Below are 24,172 nucleotides of genomic sequence, written 5' to 3'. Positions count from 1 at the left end.
CAATTTTCTATCTGATTTTTGTTATATAGAAGATGGTTGCATAGTTGTACTTCCTCTTAAAACAATAATCACCACCACCACCACCACCATCAGCTTAATACGTTAGCAGAGCTATACAGATCTTTCTCTGTTTAGCCCTGTGTTGTAGAATGAATCTGTTTGGTGTATTCTCCCCTTCTCTCCCTATCACTAACAGGAGACTGGATACACTTGAGCCATTTACAAATGCGATAATTACTGTATCACCACCCACCTGATGTGTCTCAAATTTCAATTTAAATACTTCTACGCCGTCGTCGTGGAAACAATTCTTAATGTGCAGCGTAAAATTCTTAACAATATATACGGACAACTTGAGCTGTGACAGAGTGAGTGTGAGGTCTCCCATTTCTTGCTATAAAACGAATTTTGGGGCTTCCAGGTTTTCACCGGCTTGATACTGTGGGTTTCTTGGGAGATTCTGTCCAGTTTTTGTATCACGAAAGTACTGATGCACTCGTCCTTTTTCATGATTTAAATATGTAACTGTTTAAACACACCGAGGAAATAGTGGGCCATTTACAAATTCGATAATTAAGAGGCACACTGTCAATGTGGATACACCTTATAGACCTCACTGCCTGAACATTTTCCATAGATTGGTTCACTTCCTCCACCTTGACCAGAATTATGTGGAAACAACTTACCATCAGAATTCAGTTTACCGTACTATTACCTAAGCCTGTACTTCTCTGTCCAATAATCGTAATAAGTCTTTCATTTTCACGCCCTTCTTGGCCCTTGCCTTCCTATGGCGGACAACTTCATTTTTCGAAGTATCGGATCCCTTCCACTTTTCTATATGATTTGTGTTATATAGAAGATGGTTGCATAGTTGTACTTCCTCTTAAAACAATAATCACCACCACCACCACCATCAGCTTAATACGTTAGCAGAGCTATACAGATCTTTCTCTGTTTAGCCCTGTGTTGTAGAATGAATCTGTTTGGTGTATTCTCCCCTTCTCTCCCTATCACTAACAGGAGACTGGATACACTTGAGCCATTTACAAATGCGATAATTACTGTATCAGCACCCACCTGATGTGTCTCAAATTTCAATTTAAATACTTCTACGCCGTCGTCGTGGAAACAATTCTTAATGTGCAGCGTAAAATTCTTAACAATATATACGGACAACTTGAGCTGTGACAGAGTGAGTGTGAGGTCTCCCATTTCTTGCTATAAAACGAATTTTGGGGCTTCCAGGTTTTCACCGGCTTGATACTGTGGGTTTCTTGGGAGATTCTGTCCAGTTTTTGTATCACGAAAGTACTGATGCACTCGTCCTTTTTCATGATTTAAATATGTAACTGTTTAAACACACCGAGGAAATAGTGGGCCATTTACAAATTCGATAATTAAGAGGCACACTGTCAATGTGGATACACCTTATAGACCTCACTGCCTGAACATTTTCCATAGATTGGTTCACTTCCTCCACCTTGACCAGAATTGTGTGGAAACAACTTACCATCAGAATTCAGTTTACCGTACTATTACCTAAGCCTGTACTTCTCTGTCCAATAATCGATAAGTCTTTCATTTTCACGCCCTTCTTGGCCCTTGCCTTCCTATGGCGGACAACTTCATTTTTCGAAGTATCGGATCCCTTCCAATTTTCTATATGATTTTTGTTATATAGAAGATGGTTGCATAGTTGTACTTCCTCTTAAAACAATAATCACCACCACCACCACCACCATCAGCTTAATACGTTAGCAGAGCTATACAGATCTTTCTCTGTTTAGCCCTGTGTTGTAGAATGAATCTGTTTGGTGTATTCTCCCCTTCTCTCCCTATCACTAACAGGAGACTGGATACACTTGAGCCATTTACAAATGCGATAATTACTGTATCACCACCCACCTGATGTGTCTCAAATTTCAATTTAAATACTTCTACGCCGTCGTCGTGGAAACAATTCTTAATGTGCAGCGTAAAATTCTTAACAATATATACGGACAACTTGAGCTGTGACAGAGTGAGTGTGAGGTCTCCCATTTCTTGCTATAAAACGAATTTTGGGGCTTCCAGGTTTTCACCGGCTTGATACTGTGGGTTTCTTGGGAGATTCTGTCCAGTTTTTGTATCACGAAAGTACTGATGCACTCGTCCTTTTTCATGATTTAAATATGTAACTGTTTAAACACACCGAGGAAATAGTGGGCCATTTACAAATTCGATAATTAAGAGGCACACTGTCAATGTGGATACACCTTATAGACCTCACTGCCTGAACATTTTCCATAGATTGGTTCACTTCCTCCACCTTGACCAGAATTATGTGGAAACAACTTACCATCAGAATTCAGTTTACCGTACTATTACCTAAGCCTGTACTTCTCTGTCCAATAATCGTAATAAGTCTTTCATTTTCACGCCCTTCTTGGCCCTTGCCTTCCTATGGCGGACAACTTCATTTTTCGAAGTATCGGATCCCTTCCACTTTTCTATATGATTTGTGTTATATAGAAGATGGTTGCATAGTTGTACTTCCTCTTAAAACAATAATCACCACCACCACCACCATCAGCTTAATACGTTAGCAGAGCTATACAGATCTTTCTCTGTTTAGCCCTGTGTTGTAGAATGAATCTGTTTGGTGTATTCTCCCCTTCTCTCCCTATCACTAACAGGAGACTGGATACACTTGAGCCATTTACAAATGCGATAATTACTGTATCACCACCCACCTGATGTGTCTCAAATTTCAATTTAAATACTTCTACGCCGTCGTCGTGGAAACAATTCTTAATGTGCGGCGTAAAATTCTTAACAATATATACGGACAACTTGAGCTGTGACAGAGTGAGTATGAGGTTTCCCATTTCTTGCTATAAAACGAGTTTTGGGCCTTCCAGGTTTTCACCGGCTTGATACTGTGGGTTTCTTGGGAGATTCTGTCCAGTTCTTTTCATGAAAGTATTGATGCTTCATATTATACTAGTGTCATATGCATTCGTCTTTTTTCATGATTAAATATGTGACTGTTAAAACAGACCGAGGAAATAGTGGGTCATTTACATATACAATAATTACTGTATCACCATACATCTGATGGATCTCAAATTACAATTAAATCTGCACTAAACTTGCAGTTTCAAGAACTCTCTGGATGATATTAAAGACGATGGCAGTTTTCTTGAAGTGGAAGGCTGCTGATGCCGTCGTCGTGGAAAAGTGGGTGGTAACAGAATGTGCCTTTTGACGCCGTACCTCCTGGGAAGCCACCAAGTTCGTCATTGCCGACGTTGCCTGACTAGTATAGAAAAGGAGATGACTTAGGACTACGAGATGGTCGAACAAATAGTTCGGTTGGAAGGTTCCTTCAGTTCTAACTCCTCTTCAAAGCCTTGGCGGAAGCAGCAGCAGCAGCAGCAGCGAAGGTGAGATGGAAGTGTTTGAGCCACTGCAAAATGATTAAGAACACCGTTAGTGGATTAGGCCTACTGGGGATACCACTATAAAAAAAACGCGCCTGGTACTCTACCGCTGGGTGGTGTGGAAAAGAGTACACGTGATTTACGACACCCCTCCCCCCACACGCACTTTTTCCTTCTTGAGCTCACTTTTCCTAATTTGTTTCACGTCCTATATATGAGGGGCTCCGGTGCAAAACCTGCCAAATATATAATAATTGGTAGTTTTGAGAGAAACGAGAAAAATGTATAGTGGAATAACCGTTAATATTGTTATCAGAATTGTTTTCTCTTTCTTTATTCTTTGTACTACTTTCGTTCTATATTCACTGTATGTGTCACGGGATTAGTCGTAAAGAATCGATAGGAATTATATTTGACATTAGGCATATTTTGCTACGGAGTTCATACAATTCATTTTAAAAGTAATATTCAAATAACGTTTCTTAAAATATTATTTCAAATTTACTACAACATAGATAGACGATAGTGATTGTGATAATTGTTCACTGAACTGTACTTCACAACTTTTGAATACTGTTTGCAAACTGTTTTAGTCTAACTATGTGTTATTCACTATGGATCACTTTAAACAAATGTTCACTTATATCAAAACTCGCCTCTGAATCACGTGGTCACAAGCAGCATCTGGAAGGCAATCTCGTAAATTTCCTATCTCTCCGTCCACAGCGCCTTTGTAATATGACAAATCGGGGAAATCCATCCATGAATCTCAAATGTGTGTTTTAGTAGCATCTTCACGTCCTCGATTTTTGCTGCTGAAACAGAAATTCCAGTGCGGGATCTCTTTGGCGACATGCACGTAAAAGTCTTTCCTTTCTTTAAAACATTTTGCTCTACCTCGAGATGGTAGTGATAAGTGCTTTCCGCTCTGACAAGAATGGATTTTTTTCTCGCGTGGGGAATATTCTTTTGTACTTAGATATTCGGAAAGATGACGGATTCTTGATTTCTGCCCTTATATCATACGGAAATCATTCCTTGTCCATTTCTCGTACAGTTCCAAAACGTTTTACCACATCTGTATAGTCTTCATGTCTTCTGTACTTTCTTCTCTACATTCCGAGAACCCTATCAGGTGCCCCTATTCGGGCACAGGAAGTTCATCTCAACAACAGAAAGAGAAGCTGTAGCGTTGGTGTGAAACTTTTCTGAAATCATCCCAATCATGGTCCGATTTCTGTTCTGCCCTGCACAGCCATCTGAGAAAAATCGGAGTACTTACACATTTTCCAAGCACAAATTTTGTATGCAATGGTAGAAAGCAGGGACTTTTCGCACTGAAGTCTTCTGTCCATGTGTAACAGAACACATTATTTGGCCAAATCTTCCTCCGGATTGGGCGTGATTCACAATAGTAAAAATTATAGTAGTACAGAAACGTACTCTAATGGGCAGCTTGATCTGCAACCATAGGTAAAAGCAGGTTTTCCTGACAATCAAACACCAATGTCCCAGTGTGGATTTCGTGTAATTTCATGAGTCTGTAGTAAGCTTCGGCTCGAGTAGGACGAACTTTAACTTCAGTGCGCAACTTATTCCATTCTGTGGATTACTGGGCTCTTTTCAGAATCGCATTCAGGCGTAGGCAAGTTGAACACACATACATCACAGGAGCCCCTAATTCAAAGTTAAGGGATGCCTCAAAAACGTCCCTGAAGTAATGAAGGTTCACACGGAATTCAGGAGCACATTCCTTATCATACATTTGGTATAGTTTGCGCAAATTGAGATTAGCAGGCAAATACTCTCTGTTACATCCTGCCCTGCAATAGGGAACTTCTTTAACAGCCAGTTTCTCTATGAATGTTTTCACGCACACCCTCTTTCTCCCAACTATGATAGATTTTCTGTTGCCTCCCCGATGTTCATTTCGAATCTGTCCAGTACTATTGAGAAGCAATTCCCTCCACACGCATGTTTTTTATATTCAATATACCTAGAAACGCATCGCGACACACAGGCAGGATATTCTTATCAAGAGTTCTCACAACGTAGTGTGTAGATATACGCCTCTGTCGAGTCGTCTTACCCTTAGCCCGTCTCAGACATGTATGAACACTTACGTACGATACTTATGTATGAACTCATCTTGCAGTTGCTTGGTCGTATGAGAATAAAATGTTTCGTTGAACTGATGGACATTTGCTTCTGCCAATTTATTTCATTTAAAAGCCTTAAGTTTTTGTTTTGTGAACACATGCCGGACACATCGGTGGCTTTGAGCTGTATCTACAGAAAAAAATGCGAAGGTAAGTAATCTTCCAAACTGTGTGAACTATCATGCTCCTGATAAAAAAGAAAAAAAATTCTCTGTAACTCTGTCTGACGGCTATGGCTCGTTTCCATTGTTCTGGGTTTGAGACTCTACTCTTGGAGTCCTTGGGACTTATAGATAGTGGTATTGATGTTCCCTCCATAATTTACCAACCTCGTGCTAATGTGCTCTGCAATACTGTCTGTAATGTCCGTAATAATGCAGCTAATCTTTTGATTGTAGACCTTCAACAAATCCTCACAGATTGCTCCTAACTTGCAAGTGCATTAAGCAGGTTTTGACATGGATTTTCGTTTCTTGCCTTGTGCATTAAGCAGGTTTTGACATGGATTTTCGTTTCTTGCCTTGTGCATTAAGCAGGTTTTGCAGCAGAGCCTCATATTCAACAGCCTTTTAACATGGCTAAATAAATGAGTTAGATGCAGACGTCCGTGTACTTCAGTAGCTTATGTTACCCAAATTGGCCAACAATGCATTAAGCAGGTTTTGATTCGGAGCCCTTCGTTATGCTACTAGGGTGTATAGAGACACAGGATGGGTATGTTGAAGAATTTGACAGGCTTTAGATAACACCCTTGTTAAAGAATAATAATGTTATAGATTTTTCGTCCTGACAACTACTTTTATGGTTTTTGGAAACGACAAGGTGCCAAAATGTAGTCTCGCCAGGTAGTTTTCAACAGAACACAGCGGTCTGAACGAACAAGTGAACCGAAAGAGAGAGGCACATGAAATGGCACCTGCAATGCTGATCCCTCCAGCCCTAGCTGTCAGAATGCTTCTTTAAATATTACGGGTATACAAAGCATAAGATCTAATTCTGAATCCACGTTCTTTGGTCATAATCTGGCACATACTGAGGTGCCGAGGGATTTAACGTCTTTGCTACTACCTGTTGTTTTCAGAACTCCTGCTAAAATAAGCATATCATACTCACCACATCTATTTCCAAGTTACAACAATGATGAACGATTAGAGCTTTGTTTAAGCCCGGTAAGTACCACAAGTCCGCCTCTGTAGTGCAGTGATTAGCGTGATTAGCTGCCACCACCGGAGGCCCTGACACGAAATTTGAAAAGTGGTATAAGGCCTGGGACGTGGTCCACTCAGCCTCGGGAGGTCAACTGAGTAGAGGGGTTTCGATTCCCACCTCAGCCATCCTCGAAGTGGTTTTCCGTGGTTTGCCACTTCTCTTCCAGGCAAATGCCGAGATGGTACCTAACTTAAAGCCACGGCCGCTTCCTTCCCCTTCCTTGTCTATCCCTTCCAATCTTCCCATCCCCTACAAGGCCCCTGTTCAGCATAGCAGGTGAGGCAGCCTGGGTGAGGTACTAGACATCCTTCGCAGTTGTATCCCCGACCCAATGTTTCAACATCTAGGACACTGCTCTTGAGGCGTTAGGGGTGGGATTACTCGCTGAGTCCGAGGGAAAAACCGACCCTGGAGTGTAAACAGAGAAAGAAAGAAAGAAAGAAAGAGAGAAAGAAAGTACCTGGAACCAAGAACTCATTCTACCATCAATTCCCATTGCATTCCAATTGTCAACAGAAATGTCTTTGATTTGTTTTGTAATAATCTATCCTTAATCCAATAATCCCCCAGTAAGTTACGACTTGCACCTTTTCCCTAGATACTCTGTCATATGCCTTGTAGAGATCTACGAAAGATACTGTAAAAATAACTGTCCATTCTTCTTGTAGTATTTTTCAGTTACCTGGAGCATACTGCTTTTGTCCGATTAGAGGATACCTTCCCTACATTCCATGCTACTCCTGTTACTCTACAAGGCTACTTCATCCCAGCCTTCCTACATTATTTCACCATTTGAGGTCTAATTTCATGTATTCCTGCTGCTTTATGACATCTTTTGCACAGCGTCGAGCGTAATTTCACCACCATCATTGCCCTCCTCCCAATGACCGGGGTTATTTGTGACTTCAGCATGAAGATTTTGAAAATATTACTCCATCTATCCAGTGATACCCTGGAATCCACTATGATTTATCCAAAACGAAATTCGTTTCCTTTTCTCCTTATTCTGAAAGATTGTTTAATACTTTTCAGTAAGGATTCTCTGCCACTTGCCCAATCCTTTCCAGGTTATTACAAACAACTTTTCATGACTTCTTGGATTTTGCAATTACATGCCTCGCTCTGTTTCTTTCATCTACGTACAGTTTCCTTCCTATCTTGCAGCATCTGGAGTCACGCATCTGACTTGAATAAAAATGAAAATTATTGTGGGAGAACTGGTCGGATTATCAGCAAATTAGAAAATTAACAACAGTAAGTTATTCCATGTTTCATAAACTATACTAGGCTATCGTCATAGCGTCTACCTTTACACAAAAATTATTTTGTAATTGCTAATTTGTTGAGGAAAATTAATTAATAATGGCGCCATTAAACCTTGCAAATATTATCATAAATATCACATCATTACCTTTCTTCTACGTGAATAAATTCCATTAATATTATTTCGTCTTTCTGGTGTGAATTCAGCTGGACTATACTCTCAAAAATATTTCCATTACGTAATTTTACTGAATAATAATCTATTCAAGACCTTACCAAAATTAATTACATTCATAAGAATTATTATTTCCACGGAAATCCTTCTAAACTGCTTTGAATAATGTATAACATTAATTAATTCATGTTACTTGACGCCTTGAAAATGAATTTTACAATATTTACAATTTTGGTACTTTGCTCATACGATTTTAAAATAACACGCACTTATTCATTTTTGGTTGGTACCTTAACGCCAATTTTACGTAAAATTAAAATAAAATTTACTAAAGGTGTTTATCACCTCAAAATAAGTCATCACAAACAACGCTGGAATAACCTGGGCCCAACATGATGAACACGTGGCCAGGTCAGAACCACATTTCAATAAATCACAAAAAGAATATTACTAACTACTGCACTCATTCCGCAATCACACAAATGATACATGATTATTATTTACATATTTTACAATCGAATTCTGGAATTTGAATATTAAGTTTGGATTTTTATTCTGCTATTAAATCTGGGCAATCACTTGTAAAGAGTATAACAGAGTTATCATAACGTTGATCATCGGGAAAATCAGCGATTCAATATTCAGAAGAATTGGTCGACTAATAACACGCACATAAATATTGGTTAAACATTAATATCATCGGACATGTGGCTCATGAGTCGCGATAAATTATTATTACTCCTAAATCTCCTCTACATCAACACGTGCTCCAAAATTCGCAGAAGACATGGTTCTCTAGACACATACTTCCCAAAATAGAATTACACAATTAATCCCTCAGAATCCGCCGTATTCCAGGCTCATAATCCGCTAATAGAGCACACATCAAACATAATACAATAATAGCAAATACCATTTAATTTCAGTTTAACCCGACCTTCAACTTTATTATTATTATTATTATTATTATTATTATTATTATTATTATTATTATTGCTGACTATTACCTTCACAAAAATCTGAATTCGACACTGAGTCTGATGACACTACCTTGGATTAATCCAATAAGATGCGCAAGGTGAAATATACTCCGAAATCCAACATGTCAAATGTGACGTAATTTTGTCCCACACGAGTTCGCACATTTGAAATTAATCTCATATAAAATTATCTTTTATCGGAGAGGTCTATGATTTTTAAATAGCTTTCTAATCATTCGGAGGGACATTTAGAATTATATCGGAAGACACTCACTGACTAACTACGCTAATAGAGTCCAACAAATCATTCACTCACAATGAAACAACACTACCTTTACCCATAGGAAAGAAGAATGGGAATGCTGCCATAAGGTTCTATAGAAATACTACCATAAATGAATAAACTCTACGTGTACTATTTCTACAAAGATGAACAGGAAAATTATTATAAAAAGGTACTCAAATTTCTGATGAAATGGGATCTCGCCGTCGATGAATGATTCTGCTCACATGGTGATCTGCTTACATGGCAATCTGCATCCAGTCGTTATCTCCCCCATGTAAGACAGTGCCTACATTTTAACACTGCATGTTGACAGCAAAGTCCATTTCCAGATTTTCGCAGATCGCTCTTTCAGAAGATGGGTGAGACATCCTGGCGAAGAGAATTGAGTATGTAAAGGTCCTCTTCTTTCTTGTCTTGTTGAGAGCTGAAACTGGCACAAAAGTTTTAGATGTGACCACATACACGACCACGTGGAAATTATCGTAGAATAATACGTAATTGGACATCGTACCTTCACCTGATAGGTCCTCATAGTTCGAGAGAGTACTATATCGAGAATATTCGCCACGCGCTAACAATTAGGGCGCGGCCTTGAGAAATTCCAAGTAGGTCACATGACTTCAGCTGGCCGGTCGATTGAAAAAGCAATACACAATCCACTCTACCTGTTCAAACCGGTTCTCTGCGTGAAAACACGACTGAGTTGAAATAAACTTGTAACATATCACCCTTAACGAAAGAATGATAACGTCCCTTTGCCAAATACAATAAAATAGTCATTATAGGCCAAATTTGAAGGGGAAAATAGGTATTCTGTGCACAATAACAATCTAATGCACTTAAAAAGCGTAGTAAAATAGTAGTCTAAGTAAATAAACTAAATTTCTTTCTTTCTTTCTTTCTTTCTTTCTTTCTTTCTTTCTTTCTTTCTCTGTTTACCATTCAGGCTCAATTTTTCCCTCGGACTCACCGAGGGATCCAACGTGGATCCTGGAGAGTGAGATGTTATTCAGGGGAATACAACTGGGGAGGACTAGTGCATTGCCCAGACAGCCTCGAATCGAACCCACTTTTACTCAGTTGACCTCCCGAGGCTGAGTGGACCCCGTTTCAGCCCTCGTATCAGTTTTAGAATTTCGTAGCAGAGCCGGGAATCGAACTCGGGCCTCTGGCGGTGGCAGCTAATCAAGCTAACCACTCCACCACAGAGGCGGTCTAAATGAACTAACTTGAATAATAATTATTAATTTATGACATAGTAACGAAAGGGTAACGAAATCTAGGAAGTTATTAAAGCATAGTAAGATAACAAACTAAATGATCTAATATGAATGATATTATATGTGCGGTGACAGATTTGATCTAATCCAGTTTAAAAATCTACTTCTAATTGAAGTTTGAGAACATAATTTTTGAAACTTATGCACTCGTCAAACGGGAGCGCTGCCTGTTATAGTATGACTATGCTTTGAGAACTATAATGTCCTTTTTTTTTGTGTAGAACAAAGACATTATATTGCGCAGTACATTGTTCTTTTAGTAACTTGACTGGCGGTTCGGAATTTGAAGCGTCCATTAACGAGTGTCGGCTCATCTTCAGGGAGATATCACGCGGAGTGTTTCTGGTAAGGCGAGAGGATAAACAAAGCAACGTCACTGTTTCGAAACATCAAGGTAGCTGACTTCTACGGAACGAATGGATTTTCTGCTCACGCGACGCGACACATGAAGTAGTCTGACTGCTTCGAAACAGGGAAGCGTTGTTGTGTCGAGGCATCGATACAGCTGATTGCGCCGGCTCAGTGTTTCGAAGCATGCACACACTAGCAACTCTAGTGCAGTGAAGCGCGAAGCGGAGGGAATCGGCCGTGGCCTATAATATATAAACTCTCCCGGTATTTGCCTGGAAGTGAGAAAAGGAAACCACGGAAAACCATTCTCAGGACAGCCGACTGACGGCGTGTGGCCACTTCGCTAGGTGTTCACTTTCTCTATCCCTGGCCAAGTGATAGTTCACTGCATCGAAATCTCATCAGAATACCCGCACATTCCGGACACATTTCCTGAATTCATAGTCGGTTATGGCTTAGTCTGTTATGGTTATGGTGCCGCTACACTCAAAGCGTAGCAATGGATAGCCGTATGCTTGAAGAATGCTGGTCCCATGTTAGCACAGAAGTACGGTAAATACTTCCATTATTGTTATTGTTACCGTCTTTTTGTGGACCAGAGAAGTCGACGGAGGTGCGGGCGTGAATGGGTGGACAGAGAAAAATCAAATCTTAATTTAAAACTCTAAAATTTGAAATTTTACTTATTTCCTTGATTTTTTCTCAATTCAAATCTAAATGAACAACACCAAATCCCAGTTGGATAGACAAAAGGCGAGCTCTTCAGCTCTAGCAACAATAGTAATTTGAAACCTAAGAGTAATCAGGTACAATAGACATAATGATTTTTAAGAGATGACTATGGTAGCTCAAACGTTACACTATTGCAAAGAGCACTACTGCTGCCATCAATTATAAGTTAAGGGACGGGGCTCCAATTTTACAACATTCCAGCCTCTGCAAGGCCCAAATTTATATTTTTACATGACATTAAATATAAACAGTTTTGACTGTCTTACTCTCTCGACAGCCTAAGTTATATTTAAATATGGATAGTTAACATTTAACAGGGGCAATAAGTGCCCGTTCTACGTGGCCTTAGTGAAAAAGGAAAAGGATTTAATATCGGCCGTAAACCAAAATGCTAGGAGGTAAACGCTTGCACTCCTTGCACACTGAAACTCTAAAAACCCTAGGTGGGCTAATGGCTAAGCTAAGAGGTGAACAAATGGATAGACAAATTTAGATGCCAAAAAGAAGAGACAAATTTTAAAGTTTACGAAATCATAGTCACTCCAGTGCCTAGTTGAATGGGTATAAAAGAGGGTTCACACTCTTTATTTCCAAAGTTAGACTAAGGTTTTCAATCTTGTTTGCAAATTTACATAGAAAGATTGATTTTTACATTAAGAAGGAATTTCGAAACCTTACCCTTAGGTTAGCTTTCTGAGACTATCACATGATTAAAAGACGTCTGCATTTACAGTGATCTGTTGGCCCTTCCGACGAACAAACTCTAAACCTCTTAACTGGAGCGATGGTAAGATGACCTGGCCCAGAATGTCCCAGCTTTTATAGCGGAGAGGAAGGTTCCAGAACTCTCTGGGCCGAAGCCTTGTACATGCCCACAAATCTTACTGGTTTATTTAATAAATGCACAAAATTCCTGATTGGTCGAAAATTTAGAAGAAGGAAGGGAGGGATAGCAGTGCTAGTAACCTAAGAACACACAAAAAAATTAAAACATTTCAATTCTGGAATACTCAAAATTACAAATTTCTTTGAAAATGAATTGTTAATCTTCCCACCAGAGGGGGCAAATAAGTAGACAGTAGAGATACCAGATGATAAAGTTCGAAACTTCAGTTACACAGTTCACTGTTCAAATTACAGATGACCTTCTGAAAGACGCTCACTTTAATTGAACGGAGAGAGTATATCTCCGGTACAATTATTATTATTGTCTTCCACATCTTCCCCACGTGTACTCATCATCGCCTTCCAAATTATCCGGAAGGTATATAACAAGAGGTCCGTTTCTATAAATACCATAATTTATCGTTACAGCACTGCCATGAAGAATCTCTCTCTACGTCAGAATGCCTTATTCTCTGTCAGAAATGTGCGATGGTTCTCCGCAACATACGAGTACTTGGCCCAAACTATAAAAACAGGATCAACATAAGAAAATGCAGACAAGGAATCCACTCTAAGGGAGAGAAGATCACGCACACAATGCGCACACCTAGAATTCGCGTACGATGGATGGGCGACTTTTGATGGACAAAACGCGTTTTTAACAATTTGGCACAAAAACTTATACACCGGGCGGAGAAGTCAACCAGCCTTCGACAGAAAACTGGACAAACAAATCTATCGTCACGACGTTCACAGTGTGAACCAGTAGCGAAGCCAGGATCGACCGATTGGGGGGGGGGTGTTTATATATATGTATATATATATTTTGCTAGTTGCTTTACGTCGCACTGACACAGATAGGTCTTATGGCGACGATGGGACAAGGAAGGGCTAGGAGTGGGAAGGAAGCGGCCATGGCCTTAATTAAGGTACAGCCCCAGCATTTGCCTGGTGTGAAAATGGGAAACCACGGAAAACCATTTTCAGGGCTACCGACAGTGGGGTTCGAATCTACTATCTCCCGAATACTGGATACTGGCCGCACTTAAGCGACTGCAGCTATCAAGCTCGGTGGGGGGGGGGGTTGTTACAACATGATGATAGAACATAATGAAGGTGCGTGTGCGTGTGTGGTGCGCGCATGCGTGAGTGTCATTATAAGGACACTGTACAAGTAAATTATGTTGGTATTCAGATTTTAGTACCGGTACGCTACAAAGTCTTACGTTAAAATACAGAACAGAAACAATACGATCAAGGTGAATAGTTTTACGGCGAATGGTATGTTCAGATTAGAAATTAAAATCAAACTTTCGGGGCTTCTTTGAAAGTTCAAGAGATCTGTTGCGTTTTTATTACTGTCTCTGTAAACGTTTACAAGAGTCAATCCCTTGAATAGACTTTCACTTATATATTGTCGGTTTACGCTTATTTTTATTTGAACAAATTCCATTGGGGGGATTCTAACATCCAGTAATCCCACCCCCCTTGCCTACGCCCGTGATGTGAATAGCGACTGAACACACGACTGAATCGGGATCGATCCCGATATCTTATGGTCGGACAACCAGTATTATCTCGCCTGAACAATTTGGGCCGGCAAATCCATTATGTGTGGTGTAGAGTTAGTTCGTCTACCTCTCCCGGGGTCTCCGGGTTTGATACATGGATTGTCCAATAATTATAATCCTGGACTGAGTGCTGGATCGTGAGGTGAACTGAGAAGCTGCTGAGGAATATTTTACGTGGTGTCATGTGGTCAGCAAACAAATCATCTCGGTCATTAATCTTGGCTTTCTAGACTGCGAGTCAAGGCAGGCCATTAGGGTTTGGTTTGGTCTGGATTGCAGTTACTAGGACGTATTAATTTCAGCAACTTTGCATTTGTAACACATGGAACACAACAAGTCTTCAAATGTTTCCTGATTTCATCCTTGATTTAGGTGGAACTAGCAACGTACAGATCTACAGTGCTTGAAATTACCGTTCCATCGTTGGTCGTCTACCTCGGCTGCATCAGTAGAGCAATATCGAACTATTAGATCTTCGGGTCGTTGCGGGTTTATTTATTCTGTCACTACATCGACCAAACGATAGTGTTCAGAAGAGAGCCGAACTACTTTAAACTACTAAAATATTTATTTAAGTTAAATCGCGATAAAATATTTATTAAATTAGCCAGGTAAATCACTTAAAACTTTTACATTTTATCGCACTCACAATACATAACGTGAGCCTTATCTTTTTATTATTGTTTAACATTATGTTTAAAAGAATGAAAATGTAGTGTAAAATTCGTGGATAGCAAAAACCAGAAATCGAGAATAAAACCTGAAAATCGGGCACCATTGATCCAAACGATAACTGAGACTTAATGCACACGATCCGTGGAAACTATGACCTTCAACAAGGAGAATTCCAGATTTATATTTAATTAAGGTTATCCACCAGTCTACTACCCTATCGGATATTGGAACATCCACCGAATAGACCCTTAATCGAGCCAAATCGACTATCGCTTGCTTTGGATAGGTTGCAAAATATTACTAGAAAGTATGGTGTTCATTGAAAGTTAACAGCAATTGTCACAAACAAAAATAAAATTCCACCATGTATTGTCATCTCATGACACCCTAAGTTACAGAAGAATCCCGATGCTGAAATATGCATCACTCCAAACAGATGTTCAGAAGGAACCAACAACACTTGATCCGATGGGATCGTACGTTACGTCGTCCTGAAGGAAAAAACTGCAAAATGCAGGGAAACATTAATTCATTATGCATTGAGAAGAAATGCCAAACACTGAAGTTAAAGAAAAGTGATAAATCACTTGAAAATGTTCTTACTAAACCAACTTTCAGGTTATAAAACAAGTAAGTCGTTATGTTTGTTGAATTACAAGTCCACAATATAACACAAATAACAGGAAATCTTTCCAATACTCTAGAACTACGACTACCATTACAATTCTACCTACACTTGTCACATTAAACTAAACTACAAGTGATCGGTAGATCAACGTCTCACCTAAAATAAAGTGAATAACGAAAAATGAAAATATATATTAACAGCTCACGAATCGAAACCGCATTCGTAGCGTAAATCCTGCATAAATCAACTAAGTGTCAACACATGGCCTTATCATAAGATACCGGACATCTGAACAATAAATCTAAAAGTAAAGAAAAGTTAAATAGAAAACGAAAGTTCATCGAAGTTGAAAACGCGCGACTAATCAGTAAGGATCAGTCTCCATTAGCTAGGTTTCCACGTGGGACAACCCTCACATTCATGCCACTAGCCTTCTGGCTAGTAAGAATTATGCCAAAACATGCCCTGAATAGTACCTGCTAACATCCTTCACATTCGTATCCACTACTGCAAACACTACCATCACGATTCGCAAAAATGACTAGCCTATGACTTGACTATATACAGACGACGCCCGAATCCTATCGTTGAGCCTGCGTTACAATGTCTACTCATCCTTAAATTATGTACACGCAGCATCCTGAACCTATCGTTGAGCCAACGTAATGGTATCTACACATCGTTTATACTGTCAGGCGAAATCGAAACTTTAATAACAATCCCGGATATTTATAATCCTCGTTGAAACTCTAACACAATGAAATGAAATTTGCCAATTTGGAAATATAACTATGTCCATTTCTTACAATAAAACGTGAAATCGAAATTAAACATGTCCGAATAGTTTAATCTATTCCTTATTGCAATCTCTACACATGCAGTGAAGTTCGATAAATAAAAACAAACTCTACTCTCGTTTGATTTTACTTAATATCACTAAAACAGTAATCACTACCATCGCGATATCTACGGCATTACCAGAGTGTGAGGCTCCAAATGGCCTGTCATCTCAACGTTCCAAACATGTATCAACGCGAACTGTCCCGTGAAGTAACTTTTCATCAATCTACTCAAGCTAAACTATCACTATAATAAAATTCATTTTTCACACCCTCAGTATTTGTAGTCAGCGACAATTTCGTCTCGCAAAAATACAGAATGGAATACAATTTACAATAATCAAGTATTACCTCGACCGTGTGTCAGAATGTACTTTGTTCGAGATGTCGGCTTTCACAAAATGCACTTTGCTGGCACCACACATAATTGTCACTTAGACGTAATTGCCAAAACCTACGGTCTCATATAAAATAGTAATCATGGTAGAACATCAACCTGTACTTAAAATAGGCGTTACAACGCGCTCACTTGGTTTTGACCACCTTAAAATTTGTCAAATGTTCTGGATTGCTTACAGGACATCGTCATCTTACACAGCCTGTCTCAGAAATATTACATCTTAATATACACCCTGTCACAAAAAATCCTCTCCGTCATAAAACAGGGCTTCTTATTCTCAGGCTCCTGTTCATTATACATCACTCATAAAATACAGCTTACTCTGCCTTTAACCTCTTCCTCACTATTCTCATAATATTTCATTTCCATTGCAATCCATTTCTTCCTGTTTGAAATTGTTTTCAAATACAAGCAATCCCATGACCAACAACTTTATAAGGATCTCACAATTAACTTCTTTAGATTTTCCTGACCCTCAAGAGCAAAATAGCATACCGCAATTTTCTGTATCACAAATATACGGTGTCACGAAATTTCAGATTCCCAAAATAAATGCCAACTTTATCAGACTTCACTGGATTTCGGTATAAATCGCAAATCTGGCTTGACGTTGCTGCAGAACACATCATTCATCATCTCAATTTTATCCTGACGTGAATATTATTATTATTATTGTTATTATTATTATTGGATAACTTGATATTTGATTTTATAACACTCACAACGGCTATTTTATCATTATTGTTGTATACAAGATAAGGTATACTGGAACACAACATAAATTTACTGCTTCAATATGACTTTATACAATATATACATGAATTTGACTAAAACTTTTCTTGAAGCTGAGTAAATTCGCAAGTAATTAATCTTGATAGTAGATTGAGAGTCTGTAGAAATGTACACTTTATACACATTAACTTTATGTACACTCGAAGCTATCTTGATGAGATAGTTTGTGAAAAGGTAGAGTTCATGATAATCGAAAACTATCGGTTTTATAAGCGTAACTTGCCATGAAAGTTCCTACTAACATAATGCAGTTATTTCTATCGGCTTGTCATGAAATGACATGAATATTCACAATTGGAGAATCTAATGTAGGTGTCGGAGCCTGAGTGAGGACTGAGGATGTGTAGAATACAGGCTTCGGGGTTCGACGTGGCGGCAGGTACGGGAACTGAGGCAGTGGCCCGAGGTGAAACCTCATACAACCAGAATTCAATCCACCTGGCCGAGACACATGTTCAAGAGGGATAACCTTCGTGTTCGACGTTCAGTGTAATCTGGTGCTGGACACTGGGGAGTCCTACTAAGTGGCTGCAAGGTGCTCCTTTTATAGTGCAGACTGACGTCACAAGCAAGCGCACTGGAGTCGTCTCGTAGAGTCTCGCATAATCCAAGCTGCGGCGTGCGCGGTGCTGGCTGGCGCAGAGCTAGGAGCGCGAAGGACACACAACAATTATCATTATTTCAACTTTTATCGGCCTGAACATTATTTCATTGATTTTCATTACAATGTTTAAAACTTCACCTTTTACATTTTTCTAAAGATATTTAAACACATTTTTAAAGTTTCGCGCACTGACATGAATAATAGACACTTCGCCTCAACATTGCAATACACTAAACTTTTACACACGCCACATAGTAATTTAACGGGAAAAACATATACATTCTAACTACAAAACATGATATTTAAATAAGACTGTAACTGCGTCGTAGACATGGAGTCATCTTGGCTCCATTTTGTCCCAGCTCGTCTCAAACTTAGCCACACATGATTGAAGAGCACATTCTTCTCTTATACATTACTTATAAATACACAGATTCTACATTTTAATTGATCCATCCCACACGCAAATAAAAACATATTCTAGACGCACACAACCGCTGTGCTTCTGGCCGAGGACGCAACTCTCGTCTGTGAGAACCTTCAACTTCCCCTTAGGCCAGGTGTTTTAAAGATATGAAACCCGAAGCTTATCTCTGACAATCTACAGTTCCCTTTACCGATTACAGAAATACACCGTGTCACAGTGAGCTATCTATGAATTCGCTGTTTCCATTTGAGAAGTTCAGGAATCCAATACTAATTCAATGAATGATTTTCGTTTGCCATTCACTACTTGGTAAAAATATTCACTCTCGAGCCAACTAACTGTATAAATCTCACAAGTTTTTTGAAGGAACAGTTCAAGATCTCAACTTGATGTTAAAACGACGCAGGTCAACCCTTGCGAACCATGACAAAGTGAGTGAGGCTCCTGGATATTAAAAGACTTTGTTAGGGACGCTTTACTTGTTGTGATGTATTGTGGTGTAATCACACAATTTGATAACCACTGGACCGATTTCTTCGAGACTCATCCCAAAAATTCCACATAATTTTCGAGTCAGGATGGTGTTGTTTGCTGATTTTTCCCATTCCTTTAACGGGTGTAATTAATTCATTTCTTGCAGGCGATTTCGCGCGCATTTCAATTGCGTGCCCGTGACACGTGTTTCCATCACGGCCAACATAAATGTCATCTTATCCCCAGGCCTAAGTAAACACATTTCCACCCTGTGGACTTCTGCTGTTTTAAATATTTCTTAAAATTCTTAATTACTTATTTCTTTGTAAATGGTAGTGCCGAAATATCTCGCAATGAGGGTTATTATCTAGAAGCTCATTATTAATACCCAAGGTCAGCCGTAGTATTCCGATCTCGTTCGAATGGGTGGTTCGCCTCCCACTTCGAGTTGTCGCGCCACGGAACGTGAGATGAGCTTGCAATAAATAATTACGGTTGCACTCGTAGTTACATCTTGTAGTCGCAATTTTCTAGCAAGGTAGAATTATGGGTTCAGTGTTGAGTCATTTTCTGCATACATTATTAAAGGGAATTTCCAAGGGCGCAGTGAATAAGAGACGTAATAAAGGAAGCCATGTGAGGTTTGTCAGTACGGGAGGGTTAAATCGTCACTGTTCGGGCAAAAGGTCATATCTCCTCATTTTCTTCCTATCAGTTTTTCCTTTAAGACCGGTCACGGCTCCCAGCCGCATATGGATATGTACTCCATCAGAACAATTTTCTCTGGTCATTTTCGAATGCTTACGTGTAAAGTAAAATGAACCTTACCGTACTGCACTCTAGGAATGTATGTTTACATGACTTATTTACGCACTCCTACAATATAATGTACTTACGGTTCATTTTCCTTTACACGTTAGCATACGAAAATGACCACAACGAAAATTGTTCTGATGAACTGTATAACCATATGTGGCTGGGAGGCGTGACCAGTCTTAAGGAGAATAATGGATAGGAAGAGCATTGTGAGTTGTGACCTTTTGCCCGAACAGCGACGAAATAACCCTGAATTCTCTGCGATTGTGAACCTATATAAATGATGATCGGTTGTGGTGGTAAATATTGTTTTGAGAGGAAGAGTAGCTGAATTAGAAAGTGATGGGACCAACCAGAGGGAAGAATATTGTGGACTTGATACAGGTAAAACGAGATGAACTCTACGGAGAAACCTAAACAGTGGATGGTATTAGTGATCACAGAGATGCTTTTGTCGTAGTTAACAATAATTGTGGTAGAAACGAAAGTCGTAAAAGTAGCACTATTAGGTAGTACCATATGACCGACAAGATAGGCATGAGAGAGGGTTCTTAAAAAGTAATTATTATTCGTGGAAAACGTCAATAAATGTATAACTAGACTGTGGGTTGGGTTTAAAGCAATTGTTGACGAATTTGAAAACAGGTATGTGTTTTTAAAGTTGGTAAGGAGTGGTAGAGACCCGTTATATTATAACATATTATACTAAAAAGAGGTGCAGGATGGAAAGATACAGAGTTAGAAGTGGTTGTGGAAGTGAGGTGAAATTGAAGGAACTTATTTTAAAAATCGAATCTAGCGAAGAAGTAAACTAAGGATAACATGATGGGAAGCATAATTGACGGTCATACATATTTTAGTGAAAAATGGAAGGGTATGTATAGGTACTTTAAGGCAGGAACTGGTTCCAAGAAGGACATTCCAGGAATCATTATTGAACAATGGGAGTGTTTGCGTGACGGATCTATAACCTGTGTATAAAGGAAAGTGTGAGGAACATACACCTGGAGCATACAGGCCAGTCTGTTTGACATGTGTTGCATGTAAGCTTTCGGAAAGCATTCTTTCTGGCTATATGAACATGTTTGCGAAATTAATAACTGGTTAGGTTATGTCACTGAATCTCAACGTGTAGAATTCCAGCAAGATATAGCAGATATATTTAAATCAGGTGGTCAAGTAGACATTATCACGATTGACCTATCTAATCGTAAGGCATTTGAAGGTGGGCTGTATCATGGGAAATCACTGGCAAAAAATGAGTTCAATTGGACTAGACAAAAGGGTGACTGAATGAATGCCGACATGTATAAGAAAGAGAACTCAGATAATTCGAGTAGGTGAAGTTTTATCTGGTCATGTTATCATTAAGAGGGGAATTCATCAGTGCAGTATTTTTGGACATTTATATTTTCTTACATGGATAAATGATATGAGTAATGAACTGGAATCAGAGATAAGACATTTCGCGGATGATGTTATTCTGTATAGAGTAATAAATAAGTTACAAGATTGTGAACAACTGCAAAAAAACCTCGACAATGCTGTGAGATGGACAGCAGGTAATGGTATGATGATAAACGGGGTTAAAAGTCAGGTTGTGAGTTTCATTAATACAGAAATTACTGCGTTGATGCGGTGAAAGTTCCTTACGAATATCACTATAAGTACCTAGGTGTTATATACGGAAAGATCCTGATTGGGATAATCACATAAACGGGATTGTAAATAAAGGGTACAGATCTCTGCACGTAGTTTTTAGAGTATCTAGGGGTTGTAGTAAGGATGTAAAGGAGAGGGCATATAAATGTTTGGTAATACCCCAGCTAGAGTATTGTTCCAGTGTATATGACCCTCACCAGGATTACTTGATTCGAGAAATGTAAAGTATCCAAAGAAAAGCAACTCGTTTTCTTCTGGGTGATTACAGACAAGAGAGTAGAGTTATGAAAATGTTGCAAAGTTTGTGCTGGGAAGACTTGGTTAAAGGAAGCGAGCTGCTTAACTCAGTAGTATGTTCCGTGCTGTCAGTGGAGAGATGGCGTGGAATGACATTAGTAGACGAGCCCTTGAAAGTGGGAAAGATCACAATATCAAGATAAAGCTGGAATTCATGACGAAAAATTGGGGTAAATATTCATTTAGAGGTAGGAGAGTGAGGGATTTTAATAATTTACCAGTTAATAATTAAAAGAATACGTTTCCAAATTATTTATATTACTTAAGAAAGTATTAGGTAAACAACACATAGGGAATCTGCCACCTAGCGAACGAGTTGGCCGTACGCGTAGAGGCGCGTAGCTGTGAGCTTGCGTTTGGGAGATAGTGGTTTCGAACGCCAGTGTCGGCAGTCCTGAAGATGATTTTCCGTGGATTCCCTTTTCACACCAGGCAAATGCTGGGGCTGTACCTAATTACGACCACGGCCGCTACTTTCCCACTCCTAGCCTTTCCTACACCATCGTTGCTGTGTCGATGGGCGTAAAGCAACTTGTAAAAAACAAAGAGAATCCGCCACCTATGTGACTGCCCTAAATGCATATCAGTGGTGATATGTGTAGACGATGACCTTTCAAGGAATAATGACGTAGCTATTCTCGACTGTCACATTTTCCACACACTTCCAAATATCTCCCGAAATACTAGTTCTACCTAAATAGTGAACGTAGCAAAAGCTATAGAAATTTAATATTCATCTATTTTATTTACGATGAAGTTAAACTCTACGAGATATTCAATAACTTATATTTTCATGCCAAGTCCATCAACAGCAAACATCACTAATTGGGAAATGTTTGCAGTCGTCATGGTCAGAAGTAAGCTGACGAATGCGGTAATTGTTATCGTGTTGGTTTTTAAGAAGACAAATCAGCAGGATTTTAAGCGATGCAAAGGAAAGCAGCTGGATCAGTTGTTGGAGATTTCCGACAAAACGGAAGTGTTACGAAAATGTTGTAAACTTCGGGCTTGGAAGACTTGGGATAAAAAAATAATAATGTTATTTGGCTTACGTCCTGCTAACTACTTTCAAGGTTTCCGGAGTCGCCGAGGTGCCGGAATTTAGTCTCGCAAGAGTTCTTTTACGTGCCAGTAAATCTACCGACACGAGGCTGACATATTTGAGCACCTTCAAATACCACCGGATTGAGCCAGGATCGAACCTGCTAAGTTGGAGTCAGAAGGCCAGCGCCTCATCCGTCTGAGCCATTCAGCCCGGCCTTGGGAGAAAGGAGACGAGCAGACGAAGAAGATTGAGAGGAGGTTTTGAAGGTACGAAAGATCATAATATGGTGGTATTGTAGGAATTCATGTCGACAAAGTGGGGTAAATATTCATTCATAGGTGGAGGAATTAAAGATTGAACATTTTTTCAGGGGATATGTTCCATAAATTTTCTACATCATTAAAATCATTAAAGAAAATTTTAGGTCAACAACTGATAGGGAATCAGCCACCTGGGCGCAGATCAATGATAATAGCTCACTTCTTTGATTGAATGAACCGTGTGGTCAGTAGCCCTTTTGATCTACAACATAATCACCGAAATGTTAAGATACGATCACTAGAATGAGGGAGGGAAAAAGGAATCGCCTTTGAAGCCCAGGCCTCGAACGACGTATATCACTTAGCTGCAAGGAAACGAAATACGATTGCCTCCAATGAACCAAGCCCTGAAAACATACCAACGATTAAAATAACTGACTGACTGGTGTTATTAGTTGAGGATTTTCTGTCTCCTCTGCTGCTTTTTTTTTTTTTTTGTTTTAAAATTTGGTAGTTAGAAAATCTGGATGAACAACAATAACATAAGATAAGCTCGTCAGCTCTCACAATAACAATGACTTAAGGACAAAAAAACAGGTACAATAGAGAAGATTATCGACACAATAGTTTACAAGGAACGTTCATAAGGTACATTACTTTACAAGAGCGTATTTGCTCCACTCACTTACATCCTAGGAGACAGCTCCAAAATTTACTACAGTCCAGTCTCTCGGAGGCACACGCTTCTTGATAAAATTTACACAAGATAAACTTCAAAAACTGTGTTCTCCTGTCATTTCAGCTCGACAGTCTCGACTCGTCTATAAATAATGACAATTTAAGCAGGGGCAATGATTGCGTCAATGTACAAAATGAGAGGTTTAAGGCGATCGGCCATAAACAAAACGCTAGGAGGCGAAACACTTGCACTTTAAAA

Source organism: Anabrus simplex, chromosome 2, assembly GCF_040414725.1.
Source record: "Anabrus simplex isolate iqAnaSimp1 chromosome 2, ASM4041472v1, whole genome shotgun sequence".
NCBI classification, from domain to species: domain Eukaryota; kingdom Metazoa; phylum Arthropoda; class Insecta; order Orthoptera; family Tettigoniidae; genus Anabrus; species Anabrus simplex.
Note: the sequence above shows the minus strand (reverse complement) of the source record.